Source organism: Pseudophryne corroboree, chromosome 11 (genome assembly GCF_028390025.1).
Source record: "Pseudophryne corroboree isolate aPseCor3 chromosome 11, aPseCor3.hap2, whole genome shotgun sequence".
NCBI classification, from domain to species: Eukaryota; Metazoa; Chordata; class Amphibia; order Anura; family Myobatrachidae; genus Pseudophryne; species Pseudophryne corroboree.
Window position 1 is genome coordinate 244,214,821 of NC_086454.1, and position 12,226 is coordinate 244,227,046.

Consider the following 12,226-nt stretch of genomic DNA (forward strand, 5'->3'; position numbering starts at 1 on the left):
CACCTAACCGTGGTTTTTTTTTCATTCTTTATACCGTCGTCATACTAGTTGTTACGAGTATACTACTATCTCTTTATCAACCAGTGTACAGTGCGGTAGTTCACGGCTGTGGCTACCTCTGTGTCGGCACTCGGCAGGCAGTCCGTCCATCCATAATTGTATTATAATATATACCACCTAACCGTGGTTTTTTTTTCATTCTTTATACCGTCGTCATACTAGTTGTTACGAGTATACTACTATCTCTTTATCAACCAGTGTACAGTGCGGTAGTTCACGGCTGTGGCTACCTCTGTGTCGGCACTCGGCAGGCAGTCCGTCCATCCATAATTGTATTATAATATATACCACCTAACCGTGGTTTTTTTTTCATTCTTTATACCGTCGTCATACTAGTTGTTACGAGTATACTACTATCTCTTTATCAACCAGTGTACAGTGCGGTAGTTCACGGCTGTGGCTACCTCTGTGTCGGCACTCGGCAGGCAGTCCGTCCAACCATAATTGTATTATATACCACCTAACCGTGGTTTTTTTTTCATTCTTTATACCGTCGTCATACTAGTTGTTACGAGTATACTACTATCTCTTTATCAACCAGTGTACAGTGCGGTAGTTCACGGCTGTGGCTACCTCTGTGTCGGCACTCGGCAGGCAGTCCGTCCATCCATAATTGTATTATAATATATACCACCTAACCGTGGTTTTTTTTTCATTCTTTATACCGTCGTCATACTAGTTGTTACGAGTATACTACTATCTCTTTATCAACCAGTGTACAGTGCGGTAGTTCACGGCTGTGGCTACCTCTGTGTCGGCACTCGGCAGGCAGTCCGTCCAACCATAATTGTATTATAATATATACCACCTAACCGTGGTTTTTTTTTCATTCTTTATACCGTCGTCATACTAGTTGTTACGAGTATACTACTATCTCTTTATCAACCAGTGTACAGTGCGGTAGTTCACGGCTGTGGCTACCTCTGTGTCGGCACTCGGCAGGCAGTCCGTCCATCCATAATTGTATTATAATATATACCACCTAACCGTGGTTTTTTTTTCATTCTTTATACCGTCGTCATACTAGTTGTTACGAGTATACTACTATCTCTTTATCAACCAGTGTACAGTGCGGTAGTTCACGGCTGTGGCTACCTCTGTGTCGGCACTCGGCAGGCAGTCCGTCCATCCATAATTGTATTATATACCACCTAACCGTGGTTTTTTTATACCACCTAACCGTGGCAGTCCGTCCATAATTGTATACTAGTATCCAATCCATCCATCTCCATTGTTTACCTGAGGTGCCTTTTAGTTCTGCCTATAAAATATGGAGAACAAAAAAGTTGAGGTTCCAAAATTAGGGAAAGATCAAGATCCACTTCCACCTCGTGCTGAAGCTGCTGCCACTAGTCATGGCCGAGACGATGAAATGCCAGCAACGTCGTCTGCCAAGTCCGATGCCCAATGTCATAGTACAGAGCATGTCAAATCCAAAACACCAAATATCAGAAAAAAAAGGACTCCAAAACCTAAAATAAAATTGTCGGAGGAGAAGCGTAAACTTGCCAATATGCCATTTACCACACGGAGTGGCAAGGAACGGCTGAGGCCCTGGCCTATGTTCATGGCTAGTGGTTCAGCTTCACATGAGGATGGAAGCACTCAGCCTCTCGCTAGAAAACTGAAAAGACTCAAGCTGGCAAAAGCACCGCAAAGAACTGTGCGTTCTTTGAAATCCCAAATTCACAAGGAGAGTCCAATTGTGTCGGTTGCGATGCCTGACCTTCCCAACACTGGACGTGAAGAGCATGCGCCTTCCACCATTTGCACGCCCCCTGCAAGTGCTGGAAGGAGCACCCGCAGTCCAGTTCCTGATAGTCAGATTGAAGATGTCAGTGTTGAAGTACACCAGGATGAGGAGGATATGGGTGTTGCTGGCGCTGGGGAGGAAATTGACCAGGAGGATTCTGATGGTGAGGTGGTTTGTTTAAGTCAGGCACCCGGGGAGACACCTGTTGTCCGTGGGAGGAATATGGCCGTTGACATGCCAGGTGAAAATACCAAAAAAATCAGCTCTTCGGTGTGGAGGTATTTCACCAGAAATGCGGACAACAGGTGTCAAGCCGTGTGTTCCCTTTGTCAAGCTGTAATAAGTAGGGGTAAGGACGTTAACCACCTCGGAACATCCTCCCTTATACGTCACCTGCAGCGCATTCATAATAAGTCAGTGACAAGTTCAAAAACTTTGGGTGACAGCGGAAGCAGTCCACTGACCAGTAAATCCCTTCCTCTTGTAACCAAGCTCACGCAAACCACCCCACCAACTCCCTCAGTGTCAATTTCCTCCTTCCCCAGGAATGCCAATAGTCCTGCAGGCCATGTCACTGGCAAGTCTGACGAGTCCTCTCCTGCCTGGGATTCCTCCGATGCATCCTTGCGTGTAACGCCTACTGCTGCTGGCGCTGCTGTTGTTGCCGCTGGGAGTCGATGGTCATCCCAGAGGGGAAGTCGTAAGCCCACTTGTACTACTTCCAGTAAGCAATTGACTGTTCAACAGTCCTTTGCGAGGAAGATGAAATATCACAGCAGTCATCCTACTGCAAAGCGGATAACTGAGTCCTTGACAACTATGTTGGTGTTAGACGTGCGTCCGGTATCCGCCGTTAGTTCACAGGGAACTAGACAATTTATTGAGGCAGTGTGCCCCCGTTACCAAATACCATCTAGGTTCCACTTCTCTAGGCAGGCGATACCGAGAATGTACACGGACGTCAGAAAAAGACTCACCAGTGTCCTAAAAAATGCAGTTGTACCCAATGTCCACTTAACCACGGACATGTGGACAAGTGGAGCAGGGCAGGGTCAGGACTATATGACTGTGACAGCCCACTGGGTAGATGTATGGACTCCCGCCGCAAGAACAGCAGCGGCGGCACCAGTAGCAGCATCTCGCAAACGCCAACTCTTTCCTAGGCAGGCTACGCTTTGTATCACCGCTTTCCAGAATACGCACACAGCTGAAAACCTCTTACGGCAACTGAGGAAGATCATCGCGGAATGGCTTACCCCAATTGGACTCTCCTGTGGATTTGTGGCATCGGACAACGCCAGCAATATTGTGTGTGCATTAAATATGGGCAAATTCCAGCACGTCCCATGTTTTGCACATACCTTGAATTTGGTGGTGCAGAATTTTTTAAAAAACGACAGGGGCGTGCAAGAGATGCTGTCGGTGGCCAGAAAAATTGCGGGACACTTTCGGCGTACAGGCACCACGTACAGAAGACTGGAGCACCACCAAAAACTACTGAACCTGCCCTGCCATCATCTGAAGCAAGAAGTGGTAACGAGGTGGAATTCAACCCTCTATATGCTTCAGAGGTTGGAGGAGCAGCAAAAGGCCATTCAAGCCTATACAATTGAGCACGATATAGGAGATGGAATGCACCTGTCTCAAGTGCAGTGGAGAATGATTTCAACGTTGTGCAAGGTTATGATGCCCTTTGAACTTGCCACACGTGAAGTCAGTTCAGACACTGCCAGCCTGAGTCAGGTCATTCCCCTCATCAGGCTTTTGCAGAAGAAGCTGGAGGCATTGAAGAAGGAGCTAACACGGAGCGATTCCGCTAGGCATGTGGGACTTGTGGATGCAGCCCTTAATTCGCTTAACAAGGATTCACGGGTGGTCAATCTGTTGAAATCAGAGCACTACATTTTGGCCACCGTGCTCGATCCTAGATTTAAAGCCTACCTTGGATCTCTCTTTCCGGCAGACACAGGTCTGCTGGGGTTGAAAGACCTGCTGGTGACAAAATTGTCAAGTCAAGCGGAACGCGACCTGTCAACATCTCCTCCTTCACATTCTCCCGCAACTGGGGGTGCGAGGAAAAGGCTCAGAATTCCGAGACCACCCGCTGGCGGTGATGCAGGGCAGTCTGGAGCGACTGCTGATGCTGACATCTGGTCCGGACTGAAGGACCTGACAACGATTACGGACATGTCGTCTACTGTCACTGCATATGATTCTCTCAACATTGATAGAATGGTGGAGGATTATATGAGTGACCGCATCCAAGTAGGCACGTCACACAGTCCGTACTTATACTGGCAGGAAAAAGAGGCAATTTGGAGGCCCTTGCACAAACTGGCTTTATTCTACCTAAGTTGCCCTCCCACAAGTGTGTACTCCGAAAGAGTGTTTAGTGCCGCCGCTCACCTTGTCAGCAATCGGCGTACGAGGTTACATCCAGAAAATGTGGAGAAGATGATGTTCATTAAAATGAATTATAATCAATTCCTCCGCGGAGACATTGACCAGCAGCAATTGCCTCCACAAAGTACACAGGGAGCTGAGATGGTGGATTCCAGTGGGGACGAATTGATAATCTGTGAGGAGGGGGATGTACACGGTGATATATCGGAGGGTGAAGATGAGGTGGACATCTTGCCTCTGTAGAGCCAGTTTGTGCAAGGAGAGATTAATTGCTTCTTTTTTGGGGGGGGTCCAAACCAACCCGTCATATCAGTCACAGTCGTGTGGCAGACCCTGTCACTGAAATGATGGGTTGGTTAAAGTGTGCATGTCCTGTTTTGTTTATACAACATAAGGGTGGGTGGGAGGGCCCAAGGATAATTCCATCTTGCACCTCTTTTTTCTTTTCTTTTTCTTTGCATCATGTGCTGATTGGGGAGGGTTTTTTGGAAGGGACATCCTGCGTGACACTGCAGTGCCACTCCTAGATGGGCCCGGTGTTTGTGTCGGCCACTAGGGTCGCTAATCTTACTCACACAGCTACCTCATTGCGCCTCTTTTTTTCTTTGCGTCATGTGCTGTTTGGGGAGGGTTTTTTGGAAGGGACATCCTGCGTGACACTGCAGTGCCACTCCTAGATGTGCCCGGTGTTTGTGTCGGCCACTAGGGTCGCTAATCTTACTCACACAGCTACCTCATTGCGCCTCTTTTTTTCTTTGCGTCATGTGCTGTTTGGGGAGGGTTTTTTGGAAGGGACATCCTGCGTGACACTGCAGTGCCACTCCTAGATGTGCCCGGTGTTTGTGTCGGCCACTAGGGTCGCTAATCTTACTCACACAGTCAGCTACCTCATTGCGCCTCTTTTTTTCTTTGCGTCATGTGCTGTTTGGGGAGGGTTTTTTGGAAGGGACATCCTGCGTGACACTGCAGTGCCACTCCTAGATGGGCCCGGTGTTTGTGTCGGCCACTAGGGTCGCTTATCTTACTCACACAGCGACCTCGGTGCAAATTTTAGGACTAAAAATAATATTGTGAAGTGTGAGGTATTCAGAATAGACTGAAAATGAGTGTAAATTATGGTTTTTGAGGTTAATAATACTTTGGGATCAAAATGACCCCCAAATTCTATGATTTAAGCTGTTTTTTAGTGTTTTTGGAAAAAAACACCCGAATCCAAAACACACCCGAATCCGACAAAAATAATTCGGTGAGGTTTTGCCAAAACGCGTTCGAACCCAAAACACGGCCGCGGAACCGAACCCAAAACCAAAACACAAAACCCGAAAAATTTCAGGCGCTCATCTCTAATAAATACCCCTGCCAGAATCCATAAAAAAGCGGGAGAAAAGTCCGCGAAAAAGGGGCGGAGCTATCTCCCTCAGCACACTGGCGCCATTTTCTCTTCACAGTGCAGCTGGAAGACAGCTCCCCAGGCTCTCCCCTGTAGTTTTCAGGCTCAAAGGGTTAAAAAGAGAGGGGGGGCACTAAATTTAGGCGCAATATTGTATATACAAGCAGCTATTGGGGAAAATTCACTCACTTATAGTGTTAATCCCCACATTATATTAGAGATGAGCGGGTTCGGTTCCTCGGAATCCGAACCCGCCCGAACTTCAGGTTTTTTTACACGGGTCCAAGCGACTCGGATCTTCCCGAACGTCCGAACGTCATCATCCCGCTGTCAGATTCTCGCGAGGCTCGGATTCTATCGCGAGACTCGGATTCTATATAAGGAGCCGCGCGTCGCCGCCATTTTCACACGTGCATTGAGATTGATAGGGAGAGGACGTGGCTGGCGTCCTCTCCGTTTATAGAGAAGAGAGTGAGACTAGAGTAGAGAGAGACACAGTATTTACTTTAGTAATTTTGGGGAGCATTAGGAGGAGTACTACTACTTGCTGAAGTGATAGTGTGACTGTATATCTGACTTGTGGGGGAGACAGTGGGGAGCAGTTAGAGTCTGAGAGCAGGAGTACATATTTTAACGTACAGTGCACACTTTTGCTGCCAGAGTGCCACACTGCCATTGTGACCACACTGACCACCAGTATATACTGTGATTGTCTGCTTAGGAGTACTACTTGCAAGTTGCTGATAGTGTGACCAGTGACCTGACCACCAGTTTAATTAATCACCACCAGTTTAATATATATATATATATATATATATATAATTGTATATAATATATATATATAATTGTATACCACCTACCCGTGTTTTTTTTTTTTTCTTTCTTCTTGATACATACTACTATAGTAGCTTACTGTAGCAGTCTGCGGTGCTGCTGAGCTGACAGTGTCCAGCAGGTCCGTCATCAGTCATTACATAATAAATATATATACCTGTCCGGCTGCAGTACTAGTGATATTATATATATATATATATATTAATTTCATCTCATTATCATCCAGTCTATATTAGCAGCAGACACAGTACGGTAGTCCACGGCTGTAGCTACCTCTGTGTCGGCAGTCGCTGGTCCATCCATAATTGTATACCACCTACCCGTGTTTTTTTTTTCTTTCTTCTTGATACATACTACTATAGTAGCTTACTGTAGCAGTCTGCGGTGCTGCTGAGCTGACAGTGTCCAGCAGGTCCGTCATCAGTCATTACATAATAAATATATATACCTGTCCGGCTGCAGTACTAGTGATATTATATATATATATTAATTTCATCTCATTATCATCCAGTCTATATTAGCAGCAGACACAGTACGGTAGTCCACGGCTGTAGCTACCTCTGTGTCGGCAGTCGCTGGTCCATCCATAATTGTATACCACCTACCCGTGTTTTTTTTTTTTCTTTCTTCTTGATACATACTACTATAGTAGCTTACTGTAGCAGTCTGCGGTGCTGCTGAGCTGACAGTGTCCAGCAGGTCCGTCATCAGTCATTACATAATAAATATATATACCTGTCCGGCTGCAGTACTAGTGATATTATATATATATATATTAATTTCATCTCATTATCATCCAGTCTATATTAGCAGCAGACACAGTACGGTAGTCCACGGCTGTAGCTACCTCTGTGTCGGCAGTCGCTGGTCCATCCATAATTGTATACCACCTACCCGTGGTTTTTTTTCTTTTCTTTCTTCTTGATACATACTACTATAGTAGCTTACTGTAGCAGTCTGCGGTGCTGCTGAGATGACAGTGTCCAGCAGGTCCGTCATCAGTCATTACATAATAAATATATATACCTGTCCGGCTGCAGTACTAGTGATATTATATATATATATATATATTAATTTCATCTCATTATCATCCAGTCTATATTAGCAGCAGACACAGTACGGTAGTCCACGGCTGTAGCTACCTCTGTGTCGGCAGTCGCTGGTCCATCCATAATTGTATACCACCTACCCGTGGTTTTTTTTTTTTCTTTCTTCTTGATACATACTACTATAGTAGCTTACTGTAGCAGTCTGCGGTGCTGCTGAGCTGACAGTGTCCAGCAGGTCCGTCATCAGTCATTACATAATAAATATATATACCTGTCCGGCTGCAGTACTAGTGATATTATATATATATATATATTAATTTCATCTCATTATCATCCAGTCTATATTAGCAGCAGACACAGTACGGTAGTCCACGGCTGTAGCTACCTCTGTGTCGGCAGTCGCTGGTCCATCCATAATTGTATACCACCTACCCGTGTTTTTTTTTTTTTCTTTCTTCTTGATACATACTACTATAGTAGCTTACTGTAGCAGTCTGCGGTGCTGCTGAGCTGACAGTGTCCAGCAGGTCCGTCATCAGTCATTACATAATAAATATATATACCTGTCCGGCTGCAGTACTAGTGATATTATATATATATATATATATTAATTTCATCTCATTATCATCCAGTCTATATTAGCAGCAGACACAGTACGGTAGTCCACGGCTGTAGCTACATCTGTGTCGGCAGTCGCTGGTCCATCCATAAGTATACTAGTATCCATCCATCTCCATTGTTTACCTGAGGTGCCTTTTAGTTGTGCCTATTAAAATATGGAGAACAAAAATGTTGAGGTTCCAAAATTAGGGAAAGATCAAGATCCACTTCCACCTCGTGCTGAAGCTGCTGCCACTAGTCATGGCCGAGACGATGAAATGCCAGCAACGTCGTCTGCCAAGGCCGATGCCCAATGTCATAGTACAGAGCATGTAAAATCCAAAACACCAAATATCAGTAAAAAAAGGACTCCAAAATCTAAAATAAAATTGTCGGAGGAGAAGCGTAAACTTGCCAATATGCCATTTACCACACAGAGTGGCAAGGAACGGCTGAGGCCCTGGCCTATGTTCATGGCTAGTGGTTCAGCTTCACATGAGGATGGAAGCACTCAGCCTCTCGCTAGAAAAATGAAAAGACTCAAGCTGGCAAAAGCACCGCAAAGAACTGTGCGTTCTTCGAAATCCCAAATCCACAAGGAGAGTCCAATTGTGTCGGTTGCGATGCCTGACCTTCCCAACACTGGACGTGAAGAGCATGCGCCTTCCACCATTTGCACGCCCCCTGCAAGTGCTGGAAGGAGCACCCGCAGTCCAGTTCCTGATAGTCAGATTGAAGATGTCAGTGTTGTAGTACACCAGGATGAGGAGGATATGGGTGTTGCTGGCGCTGGGGAGGAAATTGACAAAGAGGATTCTGATGGTGAGGTGGTTTGTTTAAGTCAGGCACCCGGGGAGACACCTGTTGTCCGTGGGAGGAATAGGGCCGTTGACATGCCTGGTGAAAATACCAAAAAAATCAGCTCTTCGGTGTGGAAGTATTTCAACAGAAATGCGGACAACATTTGTCAAGCCGTGTGTTGCCTTTGTCAAGCTGTAATAAGTAGGGGTAAGGACGTTAACCACCTCGGAACATCCTCCCTTATACGTCACCTGCAGCGCATTCATAATAAGTCAGTGACAAGTTCAAAAACTTTGGGCGACAGCGGAAGCAGTCCACTGACCAGTAAATCCCTTCCTCTTGTAACCAAGCTCACGCAAACCACCCCACCAACTCCCTCAGTGTCAATTTCCTCCTTCCCCAGGAATGCCAATAGTCCTGCAGGCCATGTCACTGGCAATTCTGACGAGTCCTCTCCTGCCTGGGATTCCTCCGATGCATCCTTGCGTGTAACGCCTACTGCTGCTGGCGCTGCTGTTGTTGCTGCTGGGAGTCGATGGTCATCCCAGAGGGGAAGTCGTAAGCCCACTTTTACTACTTCCACCAAGCAATTGACTGTCCAACAGTCCTTTGCGAGGAAGATGAAATATCACAGCAGTCATCCTGTTGCAAAGCGGATAACTGAGGCCTTGACAACTATATTGGTGTTAGACGTGCGTCCGGTATCCGCCGTTAGTTCACAGGGAACTAGACAATTTCTTGAGGTAGTGTGCCCCCGTTACCAAATACCATCTAGGTTCCACTTCTCTAGGCAGGCGATACCGAGAATGTACACGGACGTCAGAAAAAGACTCACCAGTGTCCTAAAAAATGCAGTTGTACCCAATGTCCACTTAACCACGGACATGTGGACAAGTGGATCAGGGCAGGGTCAGGACTATATGACTGTGACAGCCAACTGGGTAGATGTATGGACTCCAGCCGCAAGAACAGCAGCGGCGACACCAGTAGCAGCATCTCGCAAACGCCAACTCTTTCCTAGGCAGGCTACGCTTTGTATCACCGGTTTCCAGAATACGCACACAGCTGAAAACCTCTTACGGCAACTGAGGAAGATCATCGCGGAATGGTTTACCCCAATTGGACTCTCCTGTGGATTTGTGGCATCGGACAACGCCAGCAATATTGTGTGTGCATTAAATATGGGCAAATTCCAGCACGTCCCATGTTTTGCACATACCTTGAATTTGGTGGTGCAGAATTTTTTTTAAAAACGACAGGGGCGTGCAAGAGATGCTGTCGGTGGCCAGAAGAATTGCGGGACACTTTCGGCGTACAGGCACCACGTACAGAAGACTGGAGCACCACCAAAAACGCCTGAACCTGCCCTGCCATCATCTGAAGCAAGAAGTGGTAACGAGGTGGAATTCAACCCTATATATGCTTCAGAGGTTGGAGGAGCAGCAAAAGGCCATTCAAGCCTATACAATTGAGCACGATATAGGAGGTGGAATGTACCTGTCTCAAGCGCAGTGGAGAATGATTTCAACGTTGTGCAAGGTTCTGCAACCTTTTGAACTTGCCACACGTGAAGTCAGTTCAGACACTGCCAGCCTGAGTCAGGTCATTCCCCTCATCAGGCTTTTGCAGAAGAAGCTGGAGGCATTGAAGGAGGAGCTAAAAGGGAGCGATTCCGCTAGGCATGTGGGACTTGTGGATGGAGCCCTTAATTCGCTTAACAAGGATTCACGGGTGGTCAATCTGTTGAAATCAGAGCACTACATTTTGGCCACCGTGCTCGATCCTAGATTTAAAACCTACCTTGGATCTCTCTTTCCGGCAGACACAAGTCTGCTGGGGTTCAAAGACCTGCTGGTGACAAAATTGTCAAGTCAAGCGGAACGCGACCTGTCAACATCTCCTCCTTCACATTCTCCCGCAACTGGGGGTGCGAGGAAAAGGCTCAGAATTCCGAGACCACCCGCTGGCGGTGATGCAGGGCAGTCTGGAGCGACTGCTGATGCTGACATCTGGTCCGGACTGAAGTACCCGACAACGATTACGGACATGCCGTCTACTGTCACTGCATATGATTCTGTCACCATTGAAAGAATGGTGGAGGATTATATGAGTGACCGCATCCAAGTAGGCACGTCAGACAGTCCGTACTTATACTGGCAGGAAAAAGAGGCAATTTGGAGGCCCTTGCACAAACTGGCTTTATTCTACCTAAGTTGCCCTCCCACAAGTGTGTACTCCGAAAGAGTGTTTAGTGCCGCCGCTCACCTTGTCAGCAATCGGCGTACGAGGTTACTTCCAGAAAATGTGGAGAAGATGATGTTCATTAAAATGAATTATAATCAATTCCTCCGTGGAGACATTGACCAGCAGCAATTGCCTCCACAAAGTACACAGGGAGCTGAGATGGTGGATTCCAGTGGGGACGAATTGATAATCTGTGAGGAGCGGGATGTACACGGTGATATATCGGAGGATGATGATGAGGTGGACATCTTGCCTCTGTAGAGCCAGTTTGTGCAAGGAGAGATTAATTGCTTCTTTTTCGGTGGGGGTCCAAACCAACCCGTCATTTCAGTCACAGTCGTGTGGCAGACCCTGTCACTGAAATGATGGGTTGGTTAAAGTGTGCATGTCCTGTTTATACAACATAAGGGTGGGTGGGAGGGCCCAAGGACAATTCCATCTTGCACCTCTTTTTTCTTTCATTTTTATTTGCGTCATGTGCTGTTTGGGGAGTGTTTTTTGGAAGGGCCATCCTGCGTGACACTGCAGTGCCACTCCTAGATGGGCCAGGTGTTTGTGTCGGCCACTAGGGTCGCTTATCTTACTCACACAGCTACCTCATTGCGCCTCTTTTTTTCTTTGCGTCATGTACTGTTTGGGGAGTGTTTTTTGGAAGGGCCATCCTGCGTGACACTGCAGTGCCACTCCTAGATGGGCCAGGTGTTTGTGTAGGCCACTAGGGTCGCTTATCTTACTCACACAGCTACCTCATTGCGCCTCTTTTTTTCTTTGCGTCATGTGCTGTTTGGGGAGTGTTTTTTGGAAGGGCCATCCTGCGTGACACTGCAGTGCCACTCCTAGATGGGCCAGGTGTTTGTGTCGGCCACTAGGGTCGCTTATCTTACTCACACAGCTACCTCATTGCGCCTCTTTTTTCTTTGCGTCATGTGCTGTTTGGGGAGTGTTTTTTGGAAGGGCCATCCTGCGTGACACTGCAGTGCCACTCCTAGATGGGCCAGGTGTTTGTGTCGGCCACTAGGGTCGCTTATCTTACTCACACAGCTACCTCATTGCGCCTCTTTTTTTCTTTGCGTCATGTGCTGTTTGGGGAGT